The sequence below is a fragment of the Canis aureus genome, chromosome 13, assembly GCF_053574225.1.
Source record: "Canis aureus isolate CA01 chromosome 13, VMU_Caureus_v.1.0, whole genome shotgun sequence".
NCBI classification, from domain to species: Eukaryota; Metazoa; Chordata; class Mammalia; order Carnivora; family Canidae; genus Canis; species Canis aureus.
In genome coordinates this window covers 36,594,279-36,609,077 of record NC_135623.1, presented here as the reverse complement: position 1 = coordinate 36,609,077, position 14,799 = coordinate 36,594,279, and the positions used below count along the sequence as shown (strand labels likewise).

The following is a 14,799-nucleotide window of genomic DNA, read 5'->3' as shown; positions in this document are numbered from 1 at the left end:
TGCCTACCAAATTAAATACAAAGTTGATTATATTATAATTAGAAGTTATGCTTATTGAAACATACCATAAGAAGAGAAAACCCATAGGTTTGAAAATGTATTTGCAAAACACAAAATGCAAAATGGATGTATACCAAAAATATAAAGAATTTCTACATATCACCCATCCCATAAAACAATCCAAAAGAAATGAAAAGTGGACAAAAGACTTCAAAATACTTGACTTTACACAAGAGGAATTATAAATGATCAGTAACTTAAAAAATAATATTCAGCCTCATTAGCAATGTGGAAAATGCAAATTAAATCCATAATGAGATACCTATGGGACAACCAAAACATTTATGCACTGATAGTGGTAATATTAATAGGTATAACAACTTTGGGAGAAAAGTAACATTTTCTAGTAGGCTGAAAATGTATATACCCTATAATAGAGCAATTTCACTCTTTGGTATGTATTCTAAAAAGAGGTTTACACATATTCACTAGGAGATACTGTTTATAGATACCAAAAACCAAGCAAACAACAACAAAAACTCAAGCCTAGAAACTAACCAATTGCCCATTATTAGTAGATGTGATAAACACATTCTGATATCTTCATGTAATCAAGTACTATGTATTTGAGAAAAATTCATAAATTACAGTTATTCACAACAATTTGGATGAATTCAGGAACGTAACATTTAGTGAAAAAACAAATTTGAAGATGCCAGCATATGTGGTAAAACTATAAATAAAAATAAGCCAGTGATAAAACAAAATTCAACATCATGCTCCCCCTGACTAGGGAAAAAATGGGTAAGATGAAAGGCAAATGGCAGACAACAATGCCAAAAATAAGGTATAGTTCTTTTTATTAAATTGGGTGGTGGGTAAATGGGAGTTCTATTTCATATATATATATATATATGAAATAGAACAAGATTTGTCATATATATACATAGACAATCTTTGTCATATATATATATATAAACATTTTGTAACTACTCAATATTCCATCAAGAAACAACAATGAAGAACGCAGGAATCAGAAGAATTAGCCACATTTTAGGGGACACCAGAATGTTGACCTAACGAGATGACAGACTTTTCTTTCAGGCAAATGAAGACCCAGAGGACATGTGGACAAGAGCTCTGCTCTGTCACTGTGAACATAATAAGCTTCTCCTTCATATGCCATCTGGGGGGAGAAGTCCAGAAAGACTCCTTCTTTGGATAAGGCAGACACAGCCCTAGTGTAGAATTGGAGCTTTGGATTGACAAAAATATTTTCACGTAGAAAACTGTTTCAACCTGAAAGAGGCTGAATTATCTTCAATTGACAAATTTCCTCCCATCCCATCCCATCCCATCCCATCCCATCCCATCCCATCCTATCCCATCCCATCCCATCCCATCCCAAGAATAGGGATTCCAGAGGTAATATAAAATAAAACTATAGTTTTGAGACAGATAAGTCATTGGGTATACCCTGTTTTACTCGCATTACAAGTACTGCAGGAGAAAGTTCAAGGTGGTATTCCAGGAGGTAAGGAAACTGTACCTAATCCAGACTTGGGAAAGAGGTGGTCAGACACGGCTTCCTCAGAGAGCTGATGAAGTGAGACCAAGGGGAATAGTCCAGGAAGTTTCCTAGTCAGAAAGAGAAGCACATATAAGAACCATCCTCTTATTTTTGACTGACTCCAGGAATAATTGATGGATGCATATGTTGCCCTACTTTTCTATGAATTAGAGTGGTAGTCCTTTACTAAAGGCTTATTATGACCTAGGGGCGCTCTGGGCATCTTCCTCGAGTTTCATACAATCCTGTGAGCTTCCCGTTCTCATAGCTTACCACCATCTTATTGTAACATCATCATGTCCTCCCTTCTAGGTTGACAGTTCCTGGAATACTTCTATCACTTTGTCTATAATGCCCGGCTAGCACTGCACAAAGTGTTAAAAAATGTTTAATAAATGTTAAAAGAATAATAATTAAAAAAAAACAGGTTAGAAGAATCAAGGGGAAAAGGTACCAGTGACCTGGTACAGTGGTCCAGCTTACACTTTTCCTTTTGGAAAAAAGTCTAAGAATGTGCAAGAAACCAGTTCAGAAGCAAACTGGAAATAAAATATGTTTTAATTCGAACAAAGTCCTTTTAGTCTCCTTTGACCTCGTGCTATTAAATCCTTCAAAGAGTGGTTCTCTCCTTTAGCAAATGGCTTCCAAATTTTATTGGTTTATTGGTTCTGGGAAGCAAGATAGGCTGACCCAAAACATAAAATAATATTAGATTGAAGTTTGAGTAGGAGATCTGATTCTAAAGAAGTGATCCAAAAAGGTGATGGGTTTTCTCTAGAGGATAGCATGTTTAATTGTATTGAGTTGTACTGCTAAACTGGTGATTCTTATAACTGAATTAAAATTATTGCTACTACATTAAGTATATCCCATTGTTCCAGGTGGCACAACTCTAACAAATGAAAAAGCCACGCACAATAAATTTTGCATTACATTCTAGGCTTGTAAAGAGTAATACAATATAACTCCAGGGGTTTGGGGCAGGTACTATTAGGAGAGCTTATTATTGGGCTCTAGCTTTGAATGGACCTTGGGTTTTCCTTTTAAATAGGAGCCTGTATTATGGGACAAAAGAGCTTTATCTCTTGTGACGGGAAGGCTAAGAATAACTGTTCTTTATGAGTCATGCAAACACATTCCAAAAAGCTTTCTTCTATTCAACATCTGTAAAAGCTCTTCCTGTCCTTTCCCACCACCTCAGCCCAGGTAGAGCTGACAGGCAACGGATAATGGGCAGCGGTTATTTTTACTCCATTGAATTCCAATAAAAGAACAAAAAATAATTCACAAGAACAAATAATATTTCGGTTCTCTGCCTTCAGAGACAAAATGTGGCCAAGAGTGACCTTTGGAGACCGAAACTGTAGAAGATTTTTTTTTCCTCCAGCTTGTGCCAATTTCTCGCCAATGGAGAGAATTCCAGCTCCCTGATTGAATACTCCTTTTAGCGTCTTTTGTAGGGATGATCACTTGATGTTTAAGAGCAAATGTTTTGCCCGCAGTAGTCAATCTTACCTGGGAAGCTCCCTCTTGCTATTTTTTTCTTCATAAATGAATTGAATCGAATCTGTAATATTTTAGAAGGCTGACACACAATATGAAGCTGCCATTTTCGTATATATTTAAAAACCAGAAAGGAGCTTTATCTCTTTTTTAACAAAATATTAGATTAATCCATCAAAAATGGACCACAGAGACTACTCTTCAAAGCGAGGGCAGAGGGTAATGATTTTTTTGATGGCGTTTTTGGCTGAAGAGTTCTCCTGTGCTTCAGTTGGAGGAGGAGGAGGTTGGCTCTGAGGGGATCTTAGGTACTCATCCTAGACGTAGAACTGCACAGTCCTGAGGAAGGGATGTCTGACCTCCCACTTCCTACAAGCCACTGTCCTTGCTTATGTTTGACTTCCTGCACTTATATGCAGAAGGGACACAACACTGTGTAGCTATACAGTTTGGAAGAATGGTTTGCCTCTCTCTCCTTGCTAAAATTTTGAAAGTAAAATTTTAAATTTGAAAGTAAAACCGTAAAAGACCCTTAACAAGGAAGCAAACTGAGGATTGTGGGAGGATGGGGTAACTAGGTGATGGGTATTAAAGGAGAGCACTTGAAGTAATGAGCACTGGGTGTTGTATGCAAGTGATGGATCACTAAATTCTACCTCTAAAACTAATAATACAGTATATGTTAATTGAATTTAAATTTAAAAATGTATATAGTAGAAAGAAAGAAAGAAAAAAAGAAAGAAAGATTTTAAAAGTAAAAAGGAGAGAAATGGTATGTATTTATGTGGATTATAAATAAAAATCAGTATACTTAAAGGGGCCAGTTTTGAGCCTTTTTCACTTATCCTCGAAAAAAAAAAAATTTTCTCACAGCAAAGTTTTCTCCATGAAATGGCAGTTATGCAGTATCACAAGAGTTCTCTCATAGAGTAGTCCATAATATTTGTTGAATGAATGTATACCCTTCTAAGAAAAAAAAAAACAAATATCAATATATTTTCCAGCTGGATATCTATGTTCCCTAGTGGCTTGACCTCAAAGTGTAACAAATCAAAACCCCTTTGGCTGAGATATTATGGTTTCTTACATCAATGCAACAAACCAGCACACTTTGGGCAGTTACTGCCCCAAATAAGTAACAACAGCTGCTTAATGAATCCTCAAATTACAGATTTTTTTCCCCCTTCTATCCCAGCACGGTGGAGTTAATGAAGGGAGAAATTTACAAAAATAATTAAAATGATGCCAGCTTTTACAAGAAAGAGGAGGGGCCCTGACTAGCAAAGACTCAAAAGACCAGCAGCTGCACATGCCAATTTGAAAAGACAACAACCTCTTTTACCCTTGAGGGGTGGGCTTATTATTTTGACCATATAGCCCTTTTGGGAATGAAAACCCTCTTAGATCCCAGAGACTGAGCAGAACATGGGAAGGTGCCTTCCGTGGCTGTTGTACTGGTTACCATGATTTTCTAACTGGGTCCAGTTCTTTTTGTTGTGTTCTTGTGTTGCAAAAGCAACAGAAGGAATGGGAATATGCCTGCGGGGCTTTTGATGGCATGCAGAGAGTTTTTTTCTCAGAATGTATTTCTATTGCCATCTGCATCAAAATAACTTTTTTTTTTTTAACATTCAGTTTGAGTGCCTTCAATTCACGCAAACAATTCACATAAATAGTTTAATGTCCTTCATTTTTCTACCTCCCCCTGGCTGCCCCATATTCCTCACCTAAATACATGTTCTCTAAATCCTTTGTTCTTTTTACTTGTCCATATGCCTGCCTCCTTCCCTTCTCATCCTGACATCTAGCAGAGGGAACAGAATTATTTCTTTCCAAGGTACAGGATTGTTAAATTATTTTTAGGTGCAGTTTAGCTAGACAGGACCACCTTAAAAGTGTCTCCCAATTTCCACAAGAACTATGAAATTTGAAAAGTTGATTGAAAAGTAAATTTTATTCTTTGACTCCACTGGTTCCCAAGATAAACTTGGGGAAAATGCTGCTTTTGAAGAAAATGATCAGTCCTGAAAGATAGTCTTTAAAAAGTCATGGAAGACAGATTTTTAAAACTGGAAGCACACAGTTCTCCATTGTCAAGGGAAGTGTTACCTTGTTTGAAGATTATTATTGACATAGTCCTCTAGGGTGCTCAGTGAAGTACTTTGTTCAATAGACTATTTGTTTCCTTTTATAGCTGCTGAAAGAGGGGGCATTTCAAATGCAAAAAAATTTCCAGGCCCTCAGAAAGTTATGGAGAGTAAGTTTGGATTGTTTGAGATTTTTCTTGCTTCTGGAGGAAGGACTGTATTGCTATAATCTTCTCGGTGAAGGAATAGCTTTTCCTGTGGGTCTCTGTGACCACTACCATTTTAGGCTGATCTTTCTATCAATCCAGGCAGTCATGCAGTCTGTGCCTTGTCTAAATGGTGAGCATGATAATGAGGCTGGCGTGTATACTATATGCCTCTATCACCATCAACAGGATATTTTCACCTTGGTGCAACATCTATTTATTGAGCATCCACTGAGCTCTACTATGCCCCAAGATAATATGCAAATATGGCTAGCTTGGGGAAAACATGATAAGCATTTATACCAGTTTCAGTCTCAAGTGACAGAACAATGTAAAGTAGTTTACACTAGAAGTAAATCTATTGATGAATGAATGAAAGTTATACAGGCAGACTGGGATCAGTCTTGGCTGGATCTAGGGCCTCAAACAATGTCAGGTCTATTGAATTAGCTGTGCTCTTTTCTGTGAGTTGACTTCCTTTCTAGACTGACCCGATGGCAAGATGGTCCAGAAGCTCTCCATATCACATCCTCTTGGGTGGGGTAAAGAGACAATATTTCTTACTGATAATTCCTGTCCTAACCTGGGAATCCGTTCTGATAGAAACAATTTGGCAAGTCCCTTTCAAAAACCGAACAAGGACACCACAGTAGTGGGATTATGATGGTTGGTGAAGCTGGATCATAGGACCCACGGAGAGAATTCAGGGCTCCAACTGGTCAGGCATGGGTTACATGGCCAGAAAGAGGATTCAGTGTTCTGATTAACGAGGCTGGTTAATCTGGGTAAGATTCCCAGAAAGGGAATTCAGTACTTTGGCCAGACCTGAGTCACATGTTTCATCATTTTTATCAAAGGTAGAAGCCAATCTCCTGGACTCTGCATTAGAAAAAGTTATTCCCCGAAGGAAATTCATAGTACTTATCAGAAGTGAGAAGAATGAATAAAAAATATACACTAACAGTATTGGCTATCTAAAAGGCATATTTAAGTATTTGCTATGTTCTGAGCATAGTGCTAAGGCACTTAATCTCATTTGTTTCTTTTGACTTTACATGATCTACATTTTATATTTAGAAAGCCAAAGTTTAGGGGCATCTGGGTGGCTCAGCTCAGGTCATGATCCCAAGGTCCTGGGACCAAGCCTGATGTTGTGCTCCCTGCTCAGCGGGAGGCCTGCTTCTCCCTCTCCCTCTGTCCTTCCCCATGCTTGTGGTAGCTCTATTGTCAGATAAGTATCTCTCTGTCAGATAAATAAATAAAATCTTTTAAAAAATAAGTAATAAGTCAAAGTTTCAAAAATTAAATAACCTGTCTGTGGTCACAGTTCAAGGAGGTAAAGCGAGGATTTGAGCTGCAATGTTCTGATTTTGGAAACTGCACTGTGAAGAAGTATGACATAGCATCACTGAAAAAGACAGTGACAACAGTCACAACATCTAATTCTTACTGGTACTTACTATGCAGAGGCTGTCATGTGGATTATGAGCAAAGTGCTGCATTCAAGCAGATGATAGTTTATCTTCCTAGAAAGGCTTTACACAAACTCTGAAGTGGACACAGGAGTTGAGACTCCCCTGGGGGTGAAGTAAGACTAGGGAAGCAGTTTGCAGTGGTGCTGGTGGCAGTGCTCTGCCTTGGGGAAGCTTTTTTTCAGTAGCAGAAGGATGTAAGCACATTTGTAGGCTGAGAAGAGGCCAAGAGAGGCAACAATTGATAATGCAAAAGAAAATAAATTGTTTATGCAGCAGAATCTCAGGAGAGGCGGTAGGAATGAGATTCAGAGCTTTGATGGAGGTTGTCAGGCTTGGATAAGAGGGACACACCTTTTCTAAGAGAGAGGGTGAAAAAGGAAGAAAGGGACAAAGGGAAATAATAGCTTCTTTGTGAAAGAAAATACATCTCGTCACATTTGTGTTACAGCTTATCCAGTGCTTCACATGAAATAAATGGAATTCCACCTTTAAGTCTGCTTTTATTCCATCTTCCTCAAGGTCAAGAGTTTCATGATAGCGCCAAATCATCCGGTTTGGGGTTAGTTTTATACAGCATTTTAAAGGCACTTATTAATGTGCCATTATGGAATTTCCTGTCAAATTTGTTTGCTTGCTTATTTACTAACTTTGATTTTAGGTAGGTTAGAGGTACTTTCCCTCTGTCATTCCACTGTTTTTATGGTGAATGTCCACAAAAGGATTAGGTACATAATTTATTACAGAATAACATATAACTTGTTATTCACAGAACTTATGTATATAAATTAATGTAAATAGGCAAAGAGTATGTTTCCATGAAAGAGATAGAATAAGCTAACTAATTAGCTACAGTTTGCAATGTAGATAAATTGGCAGCTGGAAGGGACAACCCATTACTTTATAATTAATTGACTTAGATCTTTTAAAAATTAATTAGTTAAGAAGTACAGCTGGGCAAAGATTGATGTACAAGGAGCCTTCAGTACTCCCATCAGAAATCAAGGTCAAGCAAGTGATTTTGGCTATTCCACCTTTCAACTGCCTGTTTGGCAGTAATTCGATGAGGTACTGAGTGCTTAGATGTTCTTAATTGTCTTCTCCAGGTTCTACGGGGTCTTTCCATAAATCCACAGGTAACTATATTTTTCTGAATTTTGACTTATCCTAATTATAGGTCTACTGTTCTGCAGACATTAAAAAAATACATACTGTATTGAGTGTTTAATACATGCCAGGGCCCATGATGAGACATTTATATACTTTATTTCAGTTTTCTTCACAAGATCCCTATGAATTAGGTATTCAAAGAGGTTGCATAGTGTAATGGCGAAAGGCAAGATTCAAAAGTGTGACCTCCTAGATTTAGATCCAGCCATTCTATTGACTGCTGTGTGATGCTTGACAATCTGTCTCTCAGTTTCCTCATCTGTGAGATGGCAATAAGAGTACCTTCCTCATAAGTGTATATGTATTTTATTTTATTTAATTTTTTTAGAGAGAGAAGGGGGAGGGGTAGAAAGAAGGGGAGGGAGAGAGAATCTTAAGCAGACTCCACATCTCGTGTGGAGTATGATACAGGGCTCGATCTCATAACCCTGAGATCATGACCTGAACCGAAATCAAGAGTCAGATGCTTAACAAACTGAGACACCAAGGCACCTCATAGGGTATATGTATTAAATTAGTTAATCTGCATAGTGTTTAGAATGAAATAGGGCCTTCACACACTGATATCATTACCTTTTCCTATCACATTTCTGAGTACTTACTTTCCTCTAAATAGCTGACTTAATCCTCCTGAGAATCCCCTGAGGTAGATGTGATATAAATCAAATGAATCCCAATTTTACAGATAAGAGAACTGAGGCACAGAGAAGACTGATAACTTGCCTAATATTACCTAATTATTAGAAGAGCCAGGATTCACTTTCAAAAAGTCTATCTTCAAAACTCATGCTTTTAACTACTCTGCCATTAGTGCTGCATTCTTCCATCATCGTCTGTACTCTAGACACACTAAATGGAATGCAGTTCCCAGAAAGAGCAAAGCTCATTTGTGACTGTCATTATGTGAGCTCTTGGCTGGAATGCTCTGCTTCCCTTGCCTATTTGTTGAACACACTATTCCACCTTAAATATTCAGCAACAACAAAATCACTTCTTTGGAGAGGCCATCCCTAATGTGCTCATGATGGAATTTTCTACATCTTCCACCACTGCAGAATCATATGCTTATCTCTTTTATAATATCCTTACACTATGTCCATCTGTTAGACAATCGATAAATATTTATAAGGTATTAAATATGACCTATCATTGAGCGCCTTTTCCCGAGGAGCTTAAGTACTAGTGCAGAATGATAAATTTTCAACCTGTTCAAAAATAAAAAATTAAGATAATTTTAGATGTTACATTTGACTTTTGGAAAAGACACAGTGGGTTAGTGTAGAAAGGGACTGGGTGTGCTGGTTCAACTCAGTTGGAGATGAGAAATAATAGTCAGTAGCCAAGCACATTAAATTAGTGTGGAGAGCATTTCAAACCGAAGGACCAGAGGTGCAAAAGCCCTTTCATGGAATCCATGAAAGGTTGTTGCATTTGAAGGACAAAAAGTGCAACTATCATTAAGATATGTATAGTCATTATCTATTTCCATGTTTATCTTCCTACCTAAACTGTGAATTCTTTTGGGTTAGGATTATATCCCACTCATCTTTGAACCTCTATTGTTTTGAAGATCTCCTGGACTGTGGTCTTTTTTAGATAATTGGCTGAATAAAATCATGACACAAGTGTACTATTATCTAAAGTAACTAATTTCTTTTTATCTTCCTCTTGCCTTTTCTATATTTGCCATGCTTCTGAAATGATTGCCAAAATTGTGTCTTTTTTTCCCCTTTAGTCACCTTTACACATTTCTGTTTTCTTTTGGTCCTACCCTCCCCCACATCTATTTCTCCTATCCCTAGATCTCTTTGTTGTCCCAGGTAATTTCCCCTAAACTGCAGGGATCTGGAAGGAGGTATAGTCTTTGGATAGGGATAAAGCAGTTCATACATGTCTTATCCTCTTTACTCTGACCCCTCTTTCATAGACCCTGAAGAATACCTTATATTTGGGGGTCAACACCAAAGCTAAAAATATAACCTCATCCTGAGATCCTTTTTTAGCAAATGAATGCAAGGTAGTTTTCTTTTAAGCCATTGTTCTGGGTACAGGCTTTAGAAGAGGAGAGAATAAGGTGCGCCACCTTGGTGCTTCTGGCTCACCTAGGGAGAAGTTTTGATTGCTCTTAGAAGCTTGATTGCTCTTAGAGACTGAGGTTAAAGAAGTTTAAAAAGCAAAAAGGAAAGACCAATTTTAATAGTTAACTATAAAGGATTCCTAGAGTTCCTTTTCTTCCATCTGATAAAGAAAAGAAGCAACTCCTGTGCCTTTGTCTTGTAGGGCAGCTTTCTTCTGCTCCCCAGGAATTTATACAGCTATTCGGGAGTAAAAGATAACCAAGGATGAACTCAAACCTCCCCCAGGGGCCTTAAAAGCCATCTCTTTAGTCGCTAATCGGGTGAACCCACACATCTTAGATATATAAATTTTAATCAGCTTCCCTCTCATTTTTTCCCCTTGTCTTTCAGAGACTGGATTTCACCTACAAAGAGTTTGGAATCAATTTGAAAATATAGATCAGCTTCTTCTTGCCTGTGATTGTTCCTGAGATGCCAACTAAGATGACCTAATTCCTCTCACCTTCTTCTCTGGCACTATGGGATTTCTGTATGGCCACTTTCATTTCCTAGCTGCAAACACAATGCAGCCCAATGACCTTTTGTTGCAAAAGAAAGCCCTGTGCCTCTTTAAAAGCTATTTTCTTATTGTTTGCTTTAGCTACTAATTGAAAATGCCTAGGATACTTTTAGTTAGTCTAAGGTATTATAAAAAGAATCTTGGCATACAAATGTCTTAAGTGGTAGGATGCTTTCTAGGAATCAAAAGATGGGAAACAATACTATACAGATTCTACTTTTGGGCTCTAGGCTCAGACTGCTTGGGTCAAATGCCTGTATCAACATTTACAGCCATGCTGTCTTGGGAGAGTTATTTACTATCTCTGTAGCTCAGTTTTCTCATACTTAAATAATAATAACGGTCTCATGTTATAGGGTTTGGAGAAGGAGTAAATAAGGTCATGCATGTAAACCACTGAGCATAAGGCCAAACTCAATATAAACAATCAATAGGAGTGACGATTATCTTGGCCATTGGAATAGGAGTTAGAAAGGGAAGAGGTAGGCTCTGAATCAGAGTATAGGAATTCTAGTGGTCTCAGCTACTTATCCTCAGCTAGGATGTCCTTGCTAGTGCTAGTAGCTTTTGTACCTGCCATAGCTGTAGAGGCAGATCCATGAGTGGTTCCAAGAGGCACAGAAATTCTAACTTGGAGGTATCAGGCATGGTCCTTTTATTTGCCAATGTCAGTAAAATGGGAAATTAAAAAGAAACACATTCAGAATTCCAAGATCATCCACAGGGGGCATTAGGAGAAAATAAAAAAAAAAACAATTAAATTCAAATGAATCGAAAACAGTTCAGTGCATCGTACTGTATGGGGCTGTCTTGAGAGTTTGGTGGGCGGGGGGGGGGAGGAGACCTAATCCCTTCCCTCAAACTTATGATATGGGAGTAATAATTAAAAACAAAAATTAGTATGTCATCAGCCGAAGGGCATATAGTTACCGAGGAGAAATGGTGCACCTTACTCTTATGTTCCTTAGAGCTCCTAGTGTGATATAGAGTGCAGGCACAATGCCCACTAACATTTACTGTATGGCCAGAGAGAATGTGCAGTTTTTAATGGGAGGAAAAAGTAAATGGCATCACACCCAGGCAACAGGATAATTACAGTGAAATAGTTAAGAGCATGGACTCTGGAGACAGAATGCCTGAATTCAAGTCCAGACTCCCTTGCTTATTAGCTGTCTGATCTTGTACAATTCATCTTAACCTTTCTATGTGCTTTAATTTTCTCATTTCTCAAGTAGGAACAAGAATAGTCCTCCCCTATAGAGTTGTCAGCATTAAATGAGAAAATGCATGTAGGCCCCAGCTTAAGAACTCAATAAATGGTGGTTTTTATTATTATTAGCAGAGTCCATTTCATTGGATCTTTCTTTGTAAAAACTCATTGCTCTTTGATCTGTTCACAGGTGTGAGTAGAACCAGTTTGTCCTCACCAAATCACTTTTCAGTGCCGAGTTACCCAGAGACGTCAGAGTTAAGATTCACATGGTAGAAGGGGCTCTTGAAGTTTTTCAACAGAAATCATTTTTTGTTTGTTTGTTTATTTGTTTGTTTGGAAAGCAGAAGTGAATGTGTTTTGCAAGAATCTGACTGGTTCCTCTAATGGACCTCAGTATTGATGTCCTCACCCCACACAACGGGCAGCCATGAGATGATTAGAGGTGAGAAGCAATCATGGTCTACTAGTTAAAGCAGATAACCAGGCATCACAAGCTGTGAGGCCATTTCTGCCTCCAACAACTGGCCGGCTGGGCAAGTCACCTCACCTCACTGAACCTGCTCTTTCCAGCTTCAAAATGAGGATAATAGTATTCCTCTACCCACACAGGGGTGTTAGGTAGCTTAGTTAATTGACGTTTGCAATATGCTGGGAGATAAAAGGCAGTATGGAAGTATAAAGTATATTAAAGAAGAACAAAGTAAGATGTTAAAAGTGACTGACAATGCAACAGAACTAATAGATTGGGCAACAGAACCTGGAAGATAATAAAGTTGCTGTAACACTAAGTCATAATATCAATACTAGTGTTTTGAAGAGCTTGTTCAAAATAATATGTCTTTTGACATACAATAGTGAATTTCCAAGTATTGCAACACCTTCCTTCTTTTCAAAATGAACACTGGCTTTTAAAAAAAATGGGAGGTGCTTCTTTCAATCAAGGTTAAGTCTTTCCTATATTTTTCCGTGAATTGATATGACCTTTGTAATACTAACCCGTGGCATTGACAGTGCTATTCTAATAATACTTTTTTTGTTTTTATGGTGTTTGTCTTAGGTCAAAGATCACAGACTGTCTATCCAAGAAAATTAGCTAAATAAGAATTCTTCAATGAATGAATTAAATGATTCACGATTTAATGATTGATTTTAAAAAGTTATTCTTTCTCATCTCTCAGTTCAGTTCAGAAACCACTTTGACCTTTTTCTGCTTGTAGCAATAAAAGCTGACTTGATCAAAGTGACCTTTTTTTCCCTTTCTTCTTTTCTGTTCCTATTTCAGAGCCATCTGGTTTGACAGCCATAAGAGCTGAAATACTTTGTTTTGCAGTCTTTAGAAATGCCCCTTAGAGGCAAATAACCATTTGGCAGAACCAGTAAATACAAAGTATAAAAGAATATTTCCTGCTTGTTCTTTTTAAGGTGGTGTGTAGAGGAGTCAGGATGGGGCCAGAACACCTGCTACCTGCTTTGCAGATTTAGAGAGGCGTTTCAGGTGGGACACACATTTTCAGGCCCAAAGGAATTTGATCTCATTTCCGTTCTATAGCAAATAATGTAGTAGCATCTTGATATTCAACTGTATTCAACTGTGGTGGCAACCTTGGATAGCTTAAAAAGTTTGCAGAAATCATCCTTCATACTAAACTACATGTGTAACTACTGACTTCAAGTTCTTGGCGAACTCCCAGGCCATCCATCTTTCTTATCACCTTTGCCAATGTCCTTTATTAATTAAAAACACCCTGAAAAATAAGGCTTTTGAGGGGCTGTGGGCTGAGATCTGGGTTACAAACACAAAACACCTCACCCACTCAAAAATGTAGTTTTGGTTGCTTGAGGTAAGAGTATCTTGTCTTGGTGGTATTGTATAAATCACAAATTGTATTTTGTCCATTATATATTGACCATGTCTCGTTAATCTTCTATATAAATATCTCAGCATTACAGGGATAAGGCTAAACTCAGAGATTAATCATCAAACAGGAGATATTTGAGCTTTTTGCTTCCTTGGGTTTTGCACAGAAAAATTGGGGATTAGTTGGAAAAAGAAAGCCTACTGTCCTTTCATTTAACTCACTCTGGGTAAAAGTCAGAAGAAGACACTGGAGAGACACGGAAAATCATACTGGAAAGGAATGGTTTCTGGTTTGCCATTTCTCTGGAACAGTGTGCGATACATTGAACTTGTTTTTTAAATTTGCTTCAGTTAAAGTGCCTGCCGAGTTCATGCACAAGATCTTAAGTGTGCCATAAGGAGTTATTTCCATTTTTTTCAAACAATAAGCTATAAATAACACAAACAATGACAGGATTGGGTTGATTTCCTCCTGATGTACCCTGGCTAAGGGTCTTGCTCAGAATCCTGAGGTGGACAGCAGGATTTCTGTCTGAACTACAGGGTGATCCATTGCTTCTCCAAGACTAGCCAAGGAGGCAGCTTTCAGGAAGCAGGCCTCCTCTCCAGGCACTGGCTGTGGGGTTTTTGAATTATTTACGGTGTGAGAGGGCTCCTGGCTTTGAGCAAGGTGGAAATGTGGCTCGTCAGGCCACAAAAGCTCAAAATAGATGCAGGTCTCTCTCCCTTCTTACTATTTTATGTACAACCAAGTTATGCATCCCTTCTCCCCTTGCCTAGACATATTTATTGGTTTTTGTTTTTTGTTTTTTTCCTGGTGGCAAGGGACAGTAACACTTCATTTCTACTTATTAGGAGGTGCTGTCAGGATGGTTCATTTTCCCAGGGGAGGGCTTGTGTAATGGGCGATGCAGGATCACATTCATAAATTCGTCGTGATTTATCTCAGTGCTATTACAAATGGCAGGTGATCAGAAATTAGCATTGCATTTAAGCACAGCCACATAACTGAAAGATTGCTTCTGTGCATGCTGCATGGCTCATGATTTTTCCATGTTCCTAAAGTGTGTGCCTTAATGATTC

General features: G+C 38.1%; 2 long non-coding RNA genes across 2 annotated transcripts in view; one reads left to right on the top strand and one right to left on the bottom strand.

Moving 5' to 3' along the window:
- Positions 1-1,491: 1,491 nt before the first annotated feature.
- The window catches only part of LOC144282279 (uncharacterized), a 65,520-nt gene continuing 52,212 nt past the window's right edge, over positions 1,492-14,799 (bottom strand). Inside the window, exon 3 of the long non-coding RNA XR_013350661.1 lies at positions 1,492-1,638. This is a non-coding gene — a long non-coding RNA (uncharacterized LOC144282279). The remainder of the gene's footprint in view (positions 1,639-14,799) is intronic.
- LOC144282277 (uncharacterized) lies at positions 7,813-14,789 on the top strand. The gene is made up of 3 exons (XR_013350658.1): positions 7,813-7,974; positions 10,477-10,615; positions 12,046-14,789. It is a non-coding gene; the product is annotated as an uncharacterized LOC144282277 (long non-coding RNA).